General features: G+C 38.1%; 1 protein-coding gene across 2 annotated transcripts in view; it reads right to left on the minus strand.

The window, feature by feature from the left end:
* Nucleotides 1-1778: 1778 nt before the first annotated feature.
* Nucleotides 1779-19022, minus strand: part of LOC103277410 (molybdopterin synthase sulfur carrier subunit-like) — a 43900-nt gene continuing 26656 nt past the window's right edge. Inside the window, exons 5-7 of one of the 2 annotated variants that reach the window (XM_008074786.2) lie at nt 3603-3725; nt 2860-3009; nt 1779-1900 (exon numbers count right to left, since the gene is read on the minus strand). The gene's annotated coding sequence lies outside the window, so the exon portion shown is untranslated. Of the gene's footprint in view, nt 1901-2859; nt 3010-3602; nt 3726-19022 lie in introns of those variants that run through there. The other variant, XM_021707426.1, reaches the window with a different exon arrangement.

The raw sequence follows: 19022 nt of genomic DNA on the forward strand, positions 1-19022 counted from the left end.
CCCAGCTAAGCAGCCTGAAAGAATTAGTCTACATTCCCTCAGAGATGAGGATGCTGGCAGGAATTCGGTTCATTGTAGTAAAGTTATCAAATGCCCAGGTCCAGGCCTGCTCTTGGAAGGAGGAGTGATAAGGGACACATAACTACACACTGAGTGTGAGTTCCACTATTGGGGAGCCCAAACCTCACTTGCACACAATTTACTTATGTAGAAATCCTCCCATGTACCCCAAACTCTAAAATAAAATAAAATAAACTGTACATTTTAACAATGTCTTTTGTCTTTTCTTTTAGCAACCCTGAAAAAATTAATTTCGATTCCCTTCCCTGTATCACAGATTATCTCAAAGCACAGGCTAGGACTAGAACCAGACAAGAATTTGAATAATTTGTGGAAAGCAGGGAGAAGAAGAATGTATTACTTTCTCCTCTCCTTCTCCAATCAGATTCCACTACTGTAGGGAAAGGAATCTAAGTTTAATTGTCCTCTGAACACCTGTACCTCCAACACTCTATGAACGGAGAGAAGCAAATGGAAAGCTCAGCTAGTTCTCAAAGCATTAAAAAAGAATATTCCCAACTCCTGCCCCTTACCCTTATTTTCTGGGTCTCCCTCTCATCTACCTTCTGTCTGCTGACTATCCACTCTTTCCTCTTGGTAAAGAAAGCTACTCCTACTACCTAGCCTTGAAGTTCATCTTTGAAGTCTTAGAACCTTTCCTTCTTCCAGGACATGCATCCTATTCTATCAAAATTGAGGCAGCTTTGTTATCAACAAAGTAACCATATGTCTGAGTTTCATCACAAAGTTTTACTTCACGTATTCTATCCTCTATTCCCAAAGTGCTCCCTTAAAACTAATGGCTTCCATTGTTATTCAAAAAATGTGTGTCACTAAATTTCCCAGGCCTTGGGTCAGGTTCAGAGTCCAACTTCTTATCTCTACAACTGACTGAGGCAACAGACCTCTGGGAAGGAGAAGAGAATCACACTTTAAAAGCTCTAGCACTGATCTGGTCTTCTGATCTACTGAGCTGATCATAATTACTCAGTTTTGCTATCAGCTTCCATGCTGTGAGCAATTCTAGATGTTGAAATGCAATTACACACTTGTGCAAGTACAGAACAAGCCCACTGAAAATGTTGCTACACCGGGGAGAAACTGGAGAGTTGGGCCTTTTCGTCCCTTCAGAATGTTCTATTTAAGCAGAGAATTACTTATTCTTATTGACCAGTTTGAATTATTGACAGAAAACAAACCAGAACTTCCTATTTGTGTTTTTAAATCCATTTACAATGCATTTACTCAGAGGCAGCAATATCTCACCCCCTTACCCCCCTAAAAAGCAAGAACTCTAGGAAAAGGCCCTCTTACCTTGAAGAATTTCTCTTTTAGCCACTGTCTAGATAACTAGACAATATTCCACCTCTCCGATAGAAAAACCATGTAATTCAAAGGAATTTGAATCAGAGGGAAATGACTTCATATGCAAATCCCTGGTATATTCCAGACTAGAAATTCTTACTGTTACCTTTTGCTGAAGCCTACTGGCTGTGATGCATTCTTTGAGGCATGTATATTTCATATTTAACAAACCTTGGAAAAGAGATATTACATAAATGCCCTATTGCTCAGGTAAAGAAAATAAGATTTTATAGTCAGTAAACACCCATGTACACAAATTCTGTATGCACTCTTACTCCCCATCCTTTATTGAAGAATTTCTAGAAACATCAGGTACACATGGCAAAATGATATATTTTTTTTTAACTTACCTTTTTCCCAAATGGGCACCTTGGCTTTTAAAGTATCAATGGCATAGCTCACAGCTTCAAGAGATGCAGCCCTGTGGGCTGAGGACACAGCAATGATTATGCTTGCTTCTGACACTGGAATCAAGCTTTAACAAGATGAAGAATAAAAATTACCATCACCTCCTAATCTATGTGTTAAATAATCTGCTAGGCACATTAAAAAAAAAAAAAAAAAAAAAAAAAAAAACCAGTTACACATTCTTAGAACTATGCAGTAGTTCTACTTTACTTAAATATCCCATTCAGTTAGAAAACATTAACTCATCCCAGTTATGTTCAGCAGAGGAGATGCTGAGACTGATGTTGAGTCTAGTTTGTCAGCATCTATCCACTAAACCATTTAATGGGCATGAAGATGGAGGAGTCCTTTCATTGACTCAGCAAACATCAGCCTCAAACAAGGTACAAAGCCAAGTAATGCCTAGAGGTACAAAGTTACAACACCTGACAAGTATAACAAAGAATTTAGAAAACTAAATAGCAATAAGTGCTAATTAACAGGACTGATAATATTAATCATTAATAAAACTACTAGTTATTAATAAATTTATAGTTATTAATAGCAAAATAATAACTAATCGAATATGATAGATGAGGTCTAAATAGTTGGTTTCTTTTTAAAGTCCAGAAATCTTCTCTTTTTAGTGATACAAAAAGTAAACTACTTTAATGGTGTTCAAAGGCATTTATATAAAAATAATCTATAACAGACTGTCATATGAACAGAGTCCAGACAACAAAACAACTTTCGAGAGGCCTCAAGGCCTTCAGCACACATTAGCAAAGGCCCTGAGGTCCAGGGCCTGAAAATCTTGGCACATGTGCACTTTGTTACAGCACCAAGGGCAATATCAGTTTGCCCAATATTACAACCCAACAAGCAGTCACTGAAAGCACCGAGAACCATCCCTTCTGTCCTCCAGAAATAACATACAAACCTTTCTAGTGGTAGTATAGAATTTTTAAGAAAGATTCAAGAACCAGAAGCAGCACAAAGATGGAAAACAACTATACTTAACTTCTAAATTGATAAAGGAAATCATACCCAAGTCTATGGAACACTGCTATGTGTTTGACTGGTCATTTCTGCCTAATGTCACTACAAATCTTTCTTACTTTATTTTCCATCATGGGTAGATAGGCTTCATAATCTAAGCTAATGACTTTTTTCCCTCAAAGTTATTTCTTGTAGTCCCTAAAAAAAAAGCAAAAAAAGAAATTATTAAAATAAGGCCTTTCCTATAATAGAAATAGCACATTAATATAATAAATTATTTTTGAATAGTAAACCAGCAAAACAACTTATCTAAAAATTATCTTGAAATATTCTAAAAGCAAGACTTGATTAGAAAACAAAAATTATTACAAACGTGATAAGGAAATAAAATAATACTGGTGAAGCAAGCTTATTGAAAACACATATGACAAACTAGGTCATATGCCTTTTCTGACTAACATTTAGCATTTGATATTTACAAGGAAAATATTTATGTTCTAGGACTATTATCAAGTACACTTTCCCTTCAATATGTGGAAAATATTGAACCGTCTCTGCTAACATGACTTTTATCTTACTTCTTAAAATGTTTTGCAGTTTAATACAAGTTAATTTGCAGGTTACCAAAGCAAATAAAACAAGAACCAAAAAATTATCTACCCACCACTATGAGTAATCTTGGTTTATTGCTCAGTATCCTAAAATCTTCTATTAACACTGAACATGAAAAGCACTTGCTAATTTCTATTTGTCTTGTGCAATCACAGACATGCTGTGAAAATTATACTCACCTACAAACAGGGATACTGCACCACAGAGTGGAGAAATCACCAACTGTGAGACTTCGTCTACTGAAAGTTTCTCGGCAGTGAATTTTATTACATCTTTAGATTTCTCTTCAACTTCATCCATATCTTTCCCACAAACCAGATGTTAATAAGCCTTAACACTAGTCCTGGGGTGAAACACTCAACTTACAAATTTTCAATTTACATTTTTTCCTACATCATGTTGACCTAAAAGGAAGAGGCTGCAGCACAAAATATGAGGGAAACACCCAAAAATCTGAATTATCTTTTGGAGGGCAGGCCCCTTGTAGTACACTTGAAATTTATTTCTCGAGCTGAAACAGTCAACCAAAGTTCTTATCTAGATGTTTTGAGAAGGTTGCATCACGATTTGCAGGAGAAATGTCCTGAGTTTTGGGAAACAGGTGACTGGTTCTTCTATAATGACAATGCACCTGCCCACACCATGCTGTGTGTTCAACAGTTTTTGACCAAAAAAAGGGCATAATCCCTATCCTCCCTATTTACCGATCCCCCCCCAGCAACTTTTTTTTGTTTCCCCAGATGAAAAGAATTCCTTCAAAGGAAAATATTTTGCTGATGTGGAAGAGCTAAAATAAAAAATGACAGAAACACTAAAAGGCATCAAAATTGACAATGTCAAAAACTGTTTTGAGCAGTGGAAAAGGAATCTTGATAAACAAATGAGTACTTTGAAGGTGACTAAAGTTTAAACATGCAAGAATACACAATTTTTTATAAATAATTTTGGTTTGTTGGTCCCCCTAAACATATAATTTGAAAAGTTTCTGAAGCCAAAATTAGTACAGCTGCCCTGGACACTTGCAAGTTGCCCTGGAGAGTGCTCCATCAGCATTTGTTGCAAGAAGGTTTTTAAAGGCAAATGGAACAAGGAGCGGACTGATAAAAAGCTGTTCATCAGGAATTCTCATTGGTTTACAGATATAACACTGATAAGTGATTGGCTATACGCTGTTGAACTATGGAGCATGTGTTATGATGTCCAGAGTATGATATTTCACAGCTATGTGGCATCAGTTAGTCTGGAGCCCACCTGGCAAATGGCTTCAAGAGATTACTCAGAGAGATTTACTCAGCTCAAGGGGGAGTGAGATATGACTGCCATTTCATCCCAATGTCTTTCCAGGCCTAATAATTTAAAGGGGCTCACATTCCTCAGATCAGAAATTTATTTTCTTCCTCCCACTAAATTATATGTGTTAGAAGGCATGATGGATCTGAAAGATAAAAATAAGCCAGTGTAAAATGCTAGCAAATTTGGATATATTTATAAATATGTCAAATGAATGAGGCATGATATAAAAAGGAATTCACCATTACATGATCACTAGAATGTAATCTATCTCGTATGTCAGTTTATTACCAATTCCACAAACAATATTCATATCTCCCATCATGGTATAGTTGAGATAGTGCCACCTTCATCCACATGGCCAGCCTCTCTGATCACTATGTTACCAAGCACCATACCTAAAACTGCCTTTACCTTTATCCAAAAAGAGGGGATTTGCAGAAGTCATGGTGATTCTACAGGAACTGGGTTCCTTTCTCAAGCTGACAGAAGCCCAGGCAAGGAACTGAGGAAATAAGGAAACAAACTACACACCTATTTACCAGGTGTTATGCAAAGCCCTTTGCCATGTATGCCTCTTTAAACATCATTCCATACTCACCTAAGGGACATTATTGCATACTTAGTAAGGATCAGAGACTAAGGCCAGGCACTAGATATGAAAAAGGGAATAAAAGCAAGACTCCTAACCCCAGGGTGCGTGTATATGAAAGGGAGAAACAAAGTAACAAATAAGAATTACAAATAAGGAAAACTTCTGGACATAAAAAAGATTCTGAGACAGAGCACAGGGGCTGGGGAAGAGGCTACTTGAGATAAGGGAATCAGGAAGGTCTCTCTCAAGAGGCAATATTAAAAGCTGAGATCTGAGAGACAAGAAGGCAGCCATGTAAAGAAACAAAAGATGTGACTGGCCCTCAGGCAGAGAGAGGGAATGGCAAATGCAGAGGTTCTTGGGGGCAAGAAAGAACATGCTGTGATCCAGAACCTACAAACAAGGGAGAGGACAGGACGCACCGAGGCTAGACAGTAGGTAGGACCTTGTAGGCCATGAGAAGTATAATTACAACTCCTGTGAGGTTTCATCTGAATTGAAAGACGAGAGAAAGAAAGCTCACAGAAATTAAGGACTCACTCAAGGTACTGAAATTCCAAGCAAGAAATCTTAATAAATCCAAAGTTACTTTACCTATCTCCTGCCAACCATTGAAAAGAAAATCACAATTATTCATATACCACTGGACTCCAGAATTTTCACCTGCTGTACAAGCCACTTAAGCTTCTTTCACCTCTTTTTCTTGCAATAAGGCATAGGTAAGCTAAATATGGTCTATGGGCTTCAAAACATACTGAGTTCCCCCAACTTCTGACTCTTCAAGACTACTAAAATCTAACTGGCAGGCTCTAAATTTACTTAATATGAATCCTTCCAAGCACACTCAAAAGACACAGAAAGCTTTTGAGTAATATTTTGAATATTTCCAAAGAACAGCAGTAATCGTCGCAAACACCACCTTAATGGAAGCCTATAGTTTTCTGAAAATTTCCAACTCTTAGCATTTTAGAACCTCCTGAAATCATAGTGGTGATATTGTGAACAAAGTTTCTAAATAAAATTGTGGACGCTTTTTTGTCCTCTCAATAAATCCTGCTTTTCCATGGAAATAAATAAATAATAAAATTGAGATACATATCTAGCAAGGAATTCTGTTATTTCCAGAGAGTAAGTCTGAGAAAGAACACTAAATGGCAACATGTGAGTCAATTTGCTACTCCTCATATTCCTCCTCCTCATCCTTCTCCTCCTCCTCCTCCTCCTTTCGTGGCATAACCCTCAAGGAAGGTGGGGGAAAATGGGTGAAAAAATAAGAAAACATCCTTGACTTATTTCCTCTTGATTTTGGGTAAAAATACTGTCAAATTAAGAAAGTTTTCTTTCATTCCTAACTTGGAATGAAGATGACTGCTAATTTCTATATTATTTATTCTTTAGTTGATAATAAATAAATTATGCCTCATTCTGTGTGCACATAGGCATAATCTCTCCAGACTACACAAAAAATGTCCTTGCACATTCTCCTCCTCCTCCTCCTGCTCCTCCTCTTCTTTCTCCAACTCCTTCTCCTCTTCATTCTTCTTCTTTTGTGGCATAATCCTCAAGGATGGTGGGGAAATTTGGTAAAAAAAATAAAAAGGCATCCTTGGCTTGTTCCTTTCTCTAATGGAACCAAGTTTTTACCATTAAAAATAATATTTACTCTTGAATAGGGTAAAAATCCTGTCAAATTAAAATTTCATTCCTAACTTACAAGAGTTTTTGATTCAAGATGACTGCTAATTTCTACATTATTTACTCCTTAGTTAATAAATTATGCCTCATTCTGTATGCACATAAGCATGATCTCTCCACACTACACAGAAAAATGTCCTTGAGCAATATCTGAAATGCATGTGCCATAAGAGATAAGATAGACAAGTGGGATCTCATTAAACTGACAAGCTTCTGCAAAGTCTAAGAAACCAAGAGAAGAGGGAGACAGCCCACAGACTGGGAAAATGTATTTGCCAACTCCATGTCTGACAAAGGCCTAACATCTTGGATCTACAAGGAACTCAAATGTGCTGGGAAGAAAAAAACAAACAACCCCATTACAAAGTGGGCAAAAGATATGAACAGACACTTCTCAAAGAAAGACATCTGAGTGGCCAACAGACACATGAAGAAATTTTCAACCTCACTAGTTATCAAGGAGATGCAAATCAAAACTACACTGAGATACCACCTAACTCCAGTCAGAATGGTAATTATCAATAACTCAAAAAATAACAGATGTGGGAGAGGATGTGGTGAAAAAGGAACACTTCTACACATTGATGGGAGTGTAAACTAGTGCAACCTCTGTGGAAAGCACTGTGGCAATTCCTAAAAGCTCTAAATATCAACCTCCAATATGACCCCACAATCCCCCTACTGGGAATATACCCTGAATAACTCAAATCACTCTATAAAAAAGATACCTGCACACATATGTTTATCACAGCATTGTTCACAATAGCAAGGACCTGGAACCAACCATGCTATCCATCAAAAGTGGACTTGATTAAAAAAGGTGGTACATATACACGATGGAATACTATGCAGCCATAAAAAAGAACAAAATCATGAATTTTGCAGCAAACTAGATGGAACTAGAGTCTATAATACTGAGTGATCTCTCACAGAAACAAAGATCGGAGTATCACATGTTCTCACTCATGTAGTGGACCTGGAAATTCTATCATAATACTACAAGAAGAGGACTGACAGGGGTGGAAAACCATAAGGGGGGGTAGAGAGGGGAAGGAAGGTGGGACTAATGATAGTCAATATCTGTCTGGGGACGGGGAGACACCCGTTATCAACAAGGGTGCCTGAACGATGCACATTTGTAAACCTAACACTTAACTGTACAACACAATTTTAAAATAAAAAATATGTTTAAAATTTTAAAAACGTTTTCTTTCATTACTACCTTACAAGAGTTTTTATCTCAAGATAAGTGCTAATTTCTCCATGATTTATTCTTAAGTTGATAAAAAATTATGCCTCATTCTGTCTGCACATACGGATGGTCTCTCCAGACTACACAGAAAAACGTCTTGCACATTCTCCTCCTCTGACTCCTCCTACTCCTTCTTCTTCTTTTGTGGCATAACCCTCAAGGATGGTGGGTAAAATGGGTAAAAAAAATAAAAAGGCATCCTTGACTTGTTTCTTACCCTACTGGAACCAAGTTTTTACCATTAACTATGAAACTTACTCTTGATTTGAGCTAAAAATCGTGTCAAATTAAGAAAGTTTCTTTCATTCCCAATTTACAAAAGTTGTTCATTTAAGATGACTGATGATTTTTAGATGATTTATTCCTTAGTGAACAACATATTAAAGCTCTTTCTGTCTGCACATAAGCATGATTTCTCCATACTACACAGGAAAATGTCCATGCACATTATCCTTCACCTCCAGCTACTCCTCCTCCTCCTCCTCCTCCTTCTCCTTTGTCTTTACTTGATAGTAAATCATGCCTCATTCTGTCTGCACATAAGCATGATATCTCCAGACTATACAGGAAAATTTCCTTACATTCTCCTCTTGCTTCTCCTCGTCCAACTTCTTCTTTAGTTGTTAATAAATTATGCCTCATTCTGTCTGCACATAAGCATGGTGTCTCCAGACTACACAGGAAAATGTCCATGCACATTCTCCACCTCCTCCTCCTCCTCCTCTCCTCCCCCATCTTCTTTAGTTGAAAACATATTATGCCTCATTCTGTCTGCAAATAAGCATGATCTCTCGAGATGTAACAGTAAAATGTCCATGCACATTCTCCTCCTCCTTCTCCTCCTCCTCCTCCACCTCCTCCTTCTTTAGTTGATAACAAATTATTTCTCATTCTGTCTGCACATAGGCAGAATCTCTCCAGACTACACAGGAAAATGTCCTTGCACATTCTCCTCCTCCTCCTCCTCTTCCTCCTCCTTCACATCCTCATCCTCTCCCTCCTCCACCACCTCCTCCTCCTCCTCTTTTTTCTACTTTTGTGGGATTACCCTCAAAGATGATGGGGCAATAAGGGTAAAAAAAAAAAGTCATCCATGGTTTGTTTCTTTCTCTAAGGTAACCAAATTTTTACCATTAAGTATGATACTTAGTGTTGATTTGGAGTAAAAATACTGTTAAATTAAGTAAAGTTTCTTTCATTCCTAACTCACAAGATTTTTTGATTCAAGATGACTGCTAATTTCTACATTATTTATTCTTCAATAGATAATGTATTATGCCTCACTATGTCTGCACATAAGCATGATATCTCCATACTACATAGGAAAATGTCCTTGCACATGTTCCTACTCCCCCACCTCCTCCTCCTCCTACTCGTCCTTCTCCTTCTTTAGTTAATAATAAATTATGACTCATTCTGACTGCACATAAGCATGATATCTCCAGAATACACTGGAAAGTTTCCCTGCACATACTCCTCCTCCTCCTCCTCTTCCTCTTCCACCTACTCCTCCTCCTCTTTCCTCCTCTTCTTAGGTTGATAAAAAATTATGCCTCGTTCTGTCTGCACACAAGCATGATCTCTCCAGATGACACAGGAAAATGTCCTTCTACATTCTCCTCCTCCCCTCCTTCTCCTCCTCCTTCCCCTACCTCTTCTTTAGTTGCTAATAAATTATGTCTCTTTCGGTCTGCACATAAGCATCATCTCTCCAGACTACACAGGAAAATGTCCTTGCACATTCTCCTCAACCTCCTCCTCCTCCTCCACCTCCTCCTTCTCTTTCTTCTTCTTTTGTAGAATTACCCTCAAGGGTGGTGGGGCAAGATGGGTTAAAAAATAAAAGGCATCCTTGGCTTGTTTCTTTCTCTAATGGAACCAAGTTTTTACCATTTATTATGATACTTAATCTTGATTTGGTGTAAAAAAAAACTGTCAAATAAAGAAAGGTTTCTTTCATTCCTAACTTACAGGAGTTTTTTATTCAAGATGACTGCTAATTTCTACATTTATTCTTTAATTGATAATATATTATGACTAACCTTGTATGCAATTAAGCATGATCTTTCAAGATTACACAGGAAAATGGCCTTGGACATTATTCTCCTCCTCCTCCTCTTCTTCCTCCTCCTCCTTCTTGTTTACTTAATAGCCAAGTATGCCTCATTCTGTCTGCACACAAGCAAGATCTCTCCAGAATACACAGGAAAATATCGTTGCACATTCTACTCCTCCTCCTACTCATCCTCCTCCTCCTCCTCATTCTTCTTTTATTGGGGGATAACCTCAAGGATGGTGGGGTAAAAATGGTGAAAAAATAAACAGGCATCCTTGACTTGTTTCTTTCTCTACTGGAACCAAGTTTTTACCATTAACTATGATACTTACCCTTGATTTGAGCTAAAAATCGTGTCAAATTAAGAAAGTTTCTTTCATTCCTAACTTACAAAAGTTGCTCATATAAGAAGACTGATAATTTTTAGATTATTTATTCCTTAGTGAACAATATATTAAACCTCTTTCTGTCTGCACATAAGCATGATTTCTCCATACTACACAGGAAAATGTCCTTGCACATTATCCTCCAACTCCAGCTACTCCTCCTCCTCCCCCTCCTCCTCCTACTCCTCCTACTTCTTTGCCTTTACTTGATAATAAATCATGACTCATTCTGTCTGCACATAAGCTTGATCTCTCCAGACTACACAGAAAAAAGTCTTTACACATTCTCCTCTTGCTCCTCTTTTTCCAACTTCTTCTTTAGTTGTTAACAAATTATGCCTCATTCTGTCTGCACATAAGCAAGATATCCCCATACTACACAGGAAAATGTCCATGCACATTCTCCACCTCCTCCTCCTCCTCCTCTCCTCCCCTATCTTCTTTAGTTGAAAACGTATTATGCCTCATTCTGTCTGCAAATAAGCATGATCTCTCGAGACGTAACAGTAAAATGTTCATGCACATTCTCCTCCTCCTCCCTCCTCCTTCTTTAGTTGATAACAAATTATTTCTCATTCTGTCTGCATATAGGCAGAATCTCTCCAGACTATACAGGAAAATGTCCTTGCACATTCTCCTCCGCCTCCTCCTCCTCCTCCACCTCCTCCTCCTCTTTCTCCTCTACCACCACCTCCTTTTTCTCTTTTTTCTACTTTTGTGGGATTAACCACAAGGATGATGGGGCACCAAGGGTAAAAAAATAGTCATCCATGGTTAGTTTCTTTCCCTAAGGGAACCAAGTTTTTTCCATTAAGTATGATACTTACTCTTGATTTGGAGTAAAAATGCTATTAAATTAAGTAAAGTTTCTTTCATTCCTAACTCACAAGATTTTTTGATTCAAGATGACTGCTAATTTCTACATTATTTATTCTTCTATGGATAATGTATTATACCTCACAAAATTTGCACATAAGCATGATATCGCCATACTACACAGGAAAATGTCCTTGCACATTCTCCTACTCCTCTACCTCCTCCTCTTCCTACTCGTCCTCCTCCTTCTTCTTTAGTTAACAATAAATTATGTTTCGTTCTGATTGCACATAAGCATATCTCCAGATTACACTGGAAAATATCCTTGAACATTCTACTCCTCCTCCTCCTCCTCCACTTTTTTCTTCTTCTTAGGTTGATAATAAATTATGCCTCATTCTGTCTGCACATAAGCATGATCTCTCCAGAGGACACAGGAAAATGTCCTTGCACAGTATCCTCCTCCTCCTCCTCTTCTTCCTTCTCCTACCTCTTCTTTAGTTGATAATAAATTATGCCTCATTCTGTCTGAACATAAGCATCATCTCTCCAGACTACAAAAGAAAATGTCCTTGCACATTCTCCTCCTCCTCCTCCTCCTCCTCCTCATCCTTCTCCTCTTCCTCCTCCTCCTCCTCCACCTCCACCTTCTCTTTCTTCTTCTCTTGCGGGATTACCCTCAACGATGGTGGGGCGATATGTGTTAAAAAATAAAAGCCATCCTTGGATTGTTTCTTTCTCTAATGGAACCAAGTTTTTACCATTTAGAATGATACTTACTCTTGATATGTTTTTTTTAAACTGTCAAATTAAGAAAGGTTTCTTTCACTCCTAATTTACAAGAGTTTTTGATTCAAGATGACTGCTAATTTCTACATTCATTCTTTAATTGATAATATATTATGACTAACCTCGTGTGCCCATAAACATGATTTCTCCAGACAACATAGGAAAATACCCTTGGACATTTTTCTCCCCCTCTTCCTCTTCTTCCTTCTCCTCATTCGTCTTTACTTGATAACAAATTATGCCCCATTCTGTCTGCACATAAGCATGATCTCTCCAAACTACACAGGAAAATGTCGTTGCACATTCTCCTCCTCCATCTCACCTCTTCCTCCTCCTCCTGTTTTTTCTTCTTTTGTGGGATAACCCTCAAGGATGGTGGGGATGGTGGGGTAAAATGGGTGAAAAGATAAACAGGTATCCCTGACTTGTTTCTTTCTCTACTGGAACCAAGTTTTTACAATTAAGTATAACACTTACTCTTGATTAGAGGTAAAAAATCATGTCAAATTAAGAATGTTTTCTATTATTCCTAACTTACAAGAGTTGTTGATTTAAGATGACTGCTGATTTTTAGATTATTTATTCCTTAATTTGGAACATATTACACCTCATTCTGTCTGCACATAAGCATGATTTCTCCATACTACACAGGAAAATATCTTTGCACATTATCCTCCACCCCCACCTCTTCCTCCTCCTCCTCCTCCACCTCCTTCTTTAGTTGATGATAAATTATGCCTCATTCTTTTTGCACATAAGCATGATCTCTCCAGACTACACAGGAAAATGTCCTTACATATTCTCCTCCTCCTCCTCCTCCTTTCTTGAGTTGTGAATGAATTATTCCTCATTGTGTCCATTGTGCACATAAGCATGATTTCTCCATACTACAGAGGAAAATGTCTTTGCACATTATCCTCCACCTCCACTTCTTCCTCCTCCTCCTCCTTCTTCAGTTGATGATAAATTATGCCTCATTCTTTCTGCACATAAGCATGATCTCTCCAGACTACATAGGAAAATGTCCTTACACATTCTCCTCCTCCTCCTCCTCCTCCTCCTCCTCCTCCTCCTTCTTGAGTTGTGAATGAATTATTCCTCATTGTGTCTGCACATAAGCATGATATCTCCATACTACACAGGAAAATGTCCATGCACATTCTCCACATCCCCCTCCTCCTCTCCTCATCCCTCTTCTTTAATTGATAACAAATTGAACCTCATCCTGTTGGCATATAAGAATGATCTCTACAGACAACACAGGAAAATATCCATAAACATTCTCTTCCTTCTCGACCTCCTCCTCCTCTTCCTCCTCCATCTTCTTTACTTGGTAATAAATTATGCCGCATTCTCTCTACACATAAGAATGATATCTCCATCCTACACAGGAAAATGTCCATGCAAATTCTCTACCTTCTTCTACTCCTCCTCCCCCTCCTTCTGACTGATAACAAATTATACATCATTCTGTCTGCACATAAGCATTACCTCTCCATAATACACAGGAAAATGTCCATGCACATTCTCCACCTCCTCATCCACCTCCTCCTCCATCTTCTTTAGTTGATAACAAATCATTTCTCATTCAGTCTGCACATAAGCAGGATCTCTCCAGACTACACAGGAAAATGTCCTTGCACATTCTCCTCCTACTCCTCCTACTCCTCCTACTCCTCCTACTCCTCCTCCTCCTCCTCCTCCTCTTCCTCCTCCTCCACCACCACCACCTTCTCCTCCTCCACCACCACCACCTTCTCCTCCTCTTTCTTCTACTTTTGTGAGATTACCCTCAAGGATGGTGGGGAAATAAGGGTAAAAAAAAAAAAGTCATCCATGGTTTGTTTCTTTCTCTAAGCAAGTTTTTACCATTAAGAATGATACTTACTCTTGATTTGGAGTAAAAATACTGTAAATTAAGCAAAGTTTCTTTCATTACTAATTCACAAGAGTTTTTGATTCAAGATGACTCCTAATTTCTACATTATTTATTCATCAATTGATAATGTATTATGCCTCACTATGTCTGCATATAAGCATGATTTCTCCATACTACACAGGAAAATGTCCTTGCACTTTCTCCTCCTCCTGCACCTCTTCCTTCTCCTCCTCATCCTCCTCCTCCTCCTTCTCCTTCTTCATCTTTAGTTTATAATAAATTATGCCTCATTCGGTCTGAACATAAGCATCATCTCTCCAGACTACAAAGGAAAATATCCTTGCACATTCTCCTCAACCTCCTCCGCCTCCTCCACCTCCTCCTTCTCTTTCTTCTTCTTTTGTGGAATTACCCTCAAGGATGGTGTGGCAATAAGGGTGAAAAATTAAAGGCATCCTTGGCTTGTTTCTTTCTGTAATGGTACCAAGTTTTTACCATTTAGTATGATACGTATTCTTGATTTGTTGTATAAAAACTGTCAAATAAAGGTTTCTTTCATTCCTAACTTACAAGAGTTTTTGATTCAAGATTATTGCTAATTTCTACACTTATTCTTTAATTGATAATATATTATGACTAACCTTGTGTGCAAATAATCATGATCTTTCAAGACTACACCTGAAAATGGCCTTGGACATTATTCTCCTCCTCCTCCTCTTCTTTCTTCTCCTCCTTTTTGTACACTTGATAACCAATTGTGCCTCATTCTGTCTGGATATAAGCATGATCTTTCCAGAATATACAGGAAATGTCATTGCACATTCTACTCCTCCTCATCCTCCTCCTCCTCCTCCTCGTTCTTCTTCTATTGGTGGATAACCCTCAAGTATGGTGGGGTAAAATTGGTGAAAAAATAAACAGATATCCTTGACTTGTTTCTTTCTCTACTGGAACCAAGTTTTTACAATTAAGTATGATACTTACTCTTGATTTGAGCTAAAAATCATGTCAAATTAAGACATTCCGAACTTACAAAAGTTGTTGATGTAAGATGACTGATAATTTTTAGATTATTTATTCCTTAGTGAACAACATATTAAACCCCTTTTTTGTCTGCACATAAGCATGATTTCTCCATACTACACAGGTGAATGTCCTTGCACATTATCCTTCACCTGCGGCTCCTCCTCCTCGTCGTCCTCCTCCTCCTTCTTCGTCTTTAGTTGATAATAAATTATGTCTCATTCAGTCTGCACATAAGCATGATTTCTCCAGACTACACAGGAAGATGTCCTTACACATTCTCCTCTTCCTCCTCCTCCTCCAACTTCTTCTTTAGTTGTTAATCAATTATGCCTCATTCTGTCGGCACATAAGCATGATATCTCCATACTACACAGGAAAATGTCCATGCACATTCTCCACCTCCTCCTCCGCCTTCTACTCTCCTCCTCCGTCTTCTTCAGTTGATAAAAAATTATGCCTCATTCTGTCTGCACATAAGCATAATCTCTCCAGATTACACAGGAAAATGTCCATGCACATTCTCCTCCTCCTCCACCTCTTCCTCCTAATTCTTCTTCTTTACTTGATAATAAATTATGCCTCATTCTATCTGCACATAAACACGATTTCCCCAGAACACAGGAAAATGTCCTTGCACATTCTCTACCTCCTTCTCCTCCTCCTCCTCCTCCTCCTTCTCCTCCTCCTCCTTCTTTAGTTGATAATATATTATGCCTCATTCTGTCTGCACATAAGCATGATATCTCCATACTACACAGTACAATGTCCTTGCACATTCTCCTCCTCCTCCTCATCCTCCTCTTCCTCATCCTTCTCCTCCTCCTCCTTCACCTACTCCTCCTCTATCCTCTTCTTTTGTGGGATTACCCTTAAAGATGTCGGGGCAACATGGGTGAAAAAATAAAAAGGCATCCTCGGCTTGTTTCTTTCTCTAATGGAACCAAGATTTTACCATTAAGTTTGAATCTTACACTTGATTTGTGTAAAAATAATGTCACATTAAGAAAGTTATCTTTCATTCCTAACTTACAAAAGATTTTTTATTAAAGATGATTGCTAATTTCTACAGTATTTATTCTTTAACTGATAATACATTATGACTCCCTCTGTGTGCACATAATCATGATCTCTCCAGACTACACAGGAAAATGTCCTTGGACATCCTTTTCCTCCTCCTCCTCCTCCTTCTTTTGTTGATAATAAATTATGCCTCATTCTTACTGCACATAAGCATGATTCCTCCAGATCACACAGGAAAATGTTTTAGCACATTCTGCTCCTCCTCTTCATCCTCCTACTCCTCCTCCTCCACTTCTTCTGCTTTCTTCATCTTTTGTGAGATAATCCTTAAGGATGGTGGGGTAAAATGGGTGAAAAAAGAAAAAGGCATCCTTGGCTTGGTTCTTTCTCTAATGGAACCAATTTTTACCATTAACTATAATACTTGCTCTTGATTTGATGTAAAAATACTGTCAAATTAAGTAAAGTTTCTTTCTTTCCAAACCAACAAGTGTTTGATTCAAGATGACTGCTAATTTCTACATCATATATTCTTTAATAGATAATGTATTATGCCTCACTCTGACTGCACATAAGAATGATCTCTCCATACTACACAGGAAAATATCCTTACAAATTCTCCTCCTCCTCCAACTCCTCCTCCGCCTACTCCTCCTTTGCTTCCTCCTCCTCCTCCTCCTCCTCCTCCTCCTTCTTTCACTTGATAAGAAATTATGGTTCATTCTGTCTGCACATAAGCATGATCTCTCCAGACGACACAGGAAAATGTCATTGCACATTCTCCTCCTCCTCCTCCTCATCTTTCTTCCTCTTTTGTGGGATAACCCTCAAGGATGGTGAGGAAGAATGGGTGAAAAAAGAAAAAGGCATCCTTGGCTTGTTTCTTTCTCTAATGGAAGCAAGTTTTTACCATTAAGAATGATACCTACTCTTGATTTGGTGTAAAAACACTGTCAAATTAAGTAAAGTTTCATTCATTCCTAATTAACAAGAGTTTTTGATTCAAGATGACTGCTAATTTGTACATTATTTATTCTTTAATTGTTAATGTTATTATGCCTCGCTCTGTCTGCACATAAGCATGATCTCTCCACACTACACTGAAAAATGTACTTGCCCATTCTCCTCCTCCTCTTCCTCTTCCTCCTATTTTGCATCCTCCTCCTTCTTCTTCTCTTGTGTCGTAAGCCTCACAGATGGTGGGGAAAAATAGGTGAAAAAATAAAAACGCATCCTTGGCTTCTTTCTTTTTCTCTCTACTGGAACCAAGTTTTTACCATTAAGTATGATACTTACTCTTGATTTGAGATAAAAATTTGGTCAAATTAAGAAAATTTTCTTTCATTCGTAACCTATAAGAGTTGTTGATTTAGGATGACTGCTAATTTTTACATTATTTATTCCTTAGTTGACAACATATTAAATCTCAATCTATCTGCACATAAGCATGATTTCTCCATAATACACAGGAAAACGTCCTTGCATATTATCCTCCACCTCCATCTCCTCCTCTCCTCCTCCTCTTCCTCCTTCTTCTTTAGATGATAATAAATTATGCCTCATTCTGTCTGCACATAAGCATGTTATCTCCATACTACACAGGAAAATGTCCATGCACATTCCCACCTCCTCCTCTGCTCCTCCATCTTCTTTACTTGATAACAAATTATGCCTCATTCTGTCTGCACAAAAGCATGATATTTCCATACTACACAGAAAAATTTCCATGCACATTCTCTTCCTCCTCCTCCTCCTCCTCCTCTTTCTTCTTCCTTTTTGGGATAACACTAAAGGATGGTGGGGTAAAATGGGTGAAAAGATAAACAGGCATCCTTGACTTTTTTCTTTCTCTACTGGAAGCAAGTTTTTACCATTAAGGATGATACTTACTCTTGATTTGAGGTAAAAGTCGTGTCAAATTAAGAAAGTTTTCTTTCATTCCTAACTTACAAGAGTTGTTGATTTAAGATGACTGCTAATTTTCACATTATTTATTCCTTAGTTGACAACTTATTAAACCTCATTCTGTCTGCACATAAGCATGATATCTCCATACTACACAGGAAAATGTCCATGCACATTCTCCACCTCCTCCTCCTCCTCCTCCTCTCCTCCGTTGTCTTCTTTATCTGATAACAAATTATGCCTCATTCTGTCTGTACATAAGCATGATCTCTCCAGACAACACAGGATAATGTCCTTGGATATTCTTCTCCTCCTCCTCTTCCCTCATCCTTTTTCTTTAGTTGATAATAAATTATGCCTCATTCTCTCTGCACATAAGCATGATCTCTCCAGAATACACAGGAAAATGTCCATGCACATTATTCTACTTCTCCTCCTTCTCCTCTTTCTCCTCCTCCTCCTTTAGTTGATAACAAATTATTCCTTATTCTGTCTGCACATAAGCAGGATCTCTCCAGACAACACAGGAAAATGTCCTTGCACATTCTCACCTCCTCTTCCTCCTCCTCCTCCACCACCACCTCTCCCTCCTCTTTCTTCTTATTTTGTGACATTACCCTATAGGATGGTGGGGCAATAAGGGTAAAAAAATAAAAAGTCATCCATAGCTTGTTTGTTTCTCTAATGGAACCAAGTTTTTACCATTAAGTATCATACTAACTCTTGATCTGGTGTAAAAATACTGTTAAATTCAGTAAAGTTTCTTTCATTCCTACCTTACAAGCATTTTTGTTTCAAGATGACTGCTAATTTCTACAATATTAATTCTTTTTTTTTTTTTTTTGAGTTGGAGTCTCACTCTGTCGCCCAGACTGGAGTGCAGTGGCCGC

The sequence above is a fragment of the Carlito syrichta genome, unplaced genomic scaffold, assembly GCF_000164805.1.
Source record: "Carlito syrichta isolate Samal-C Ts95f unplaced genomic scaffold, Tarsius_syrichta-2.0.1 Scaffold317675, whole genome shotgun sequence".
NCBI lineage: Eukaryota > Metazoa > Chordata > Mammalia > Primates > Tarsiidae > Carlito > Carlito syrichta.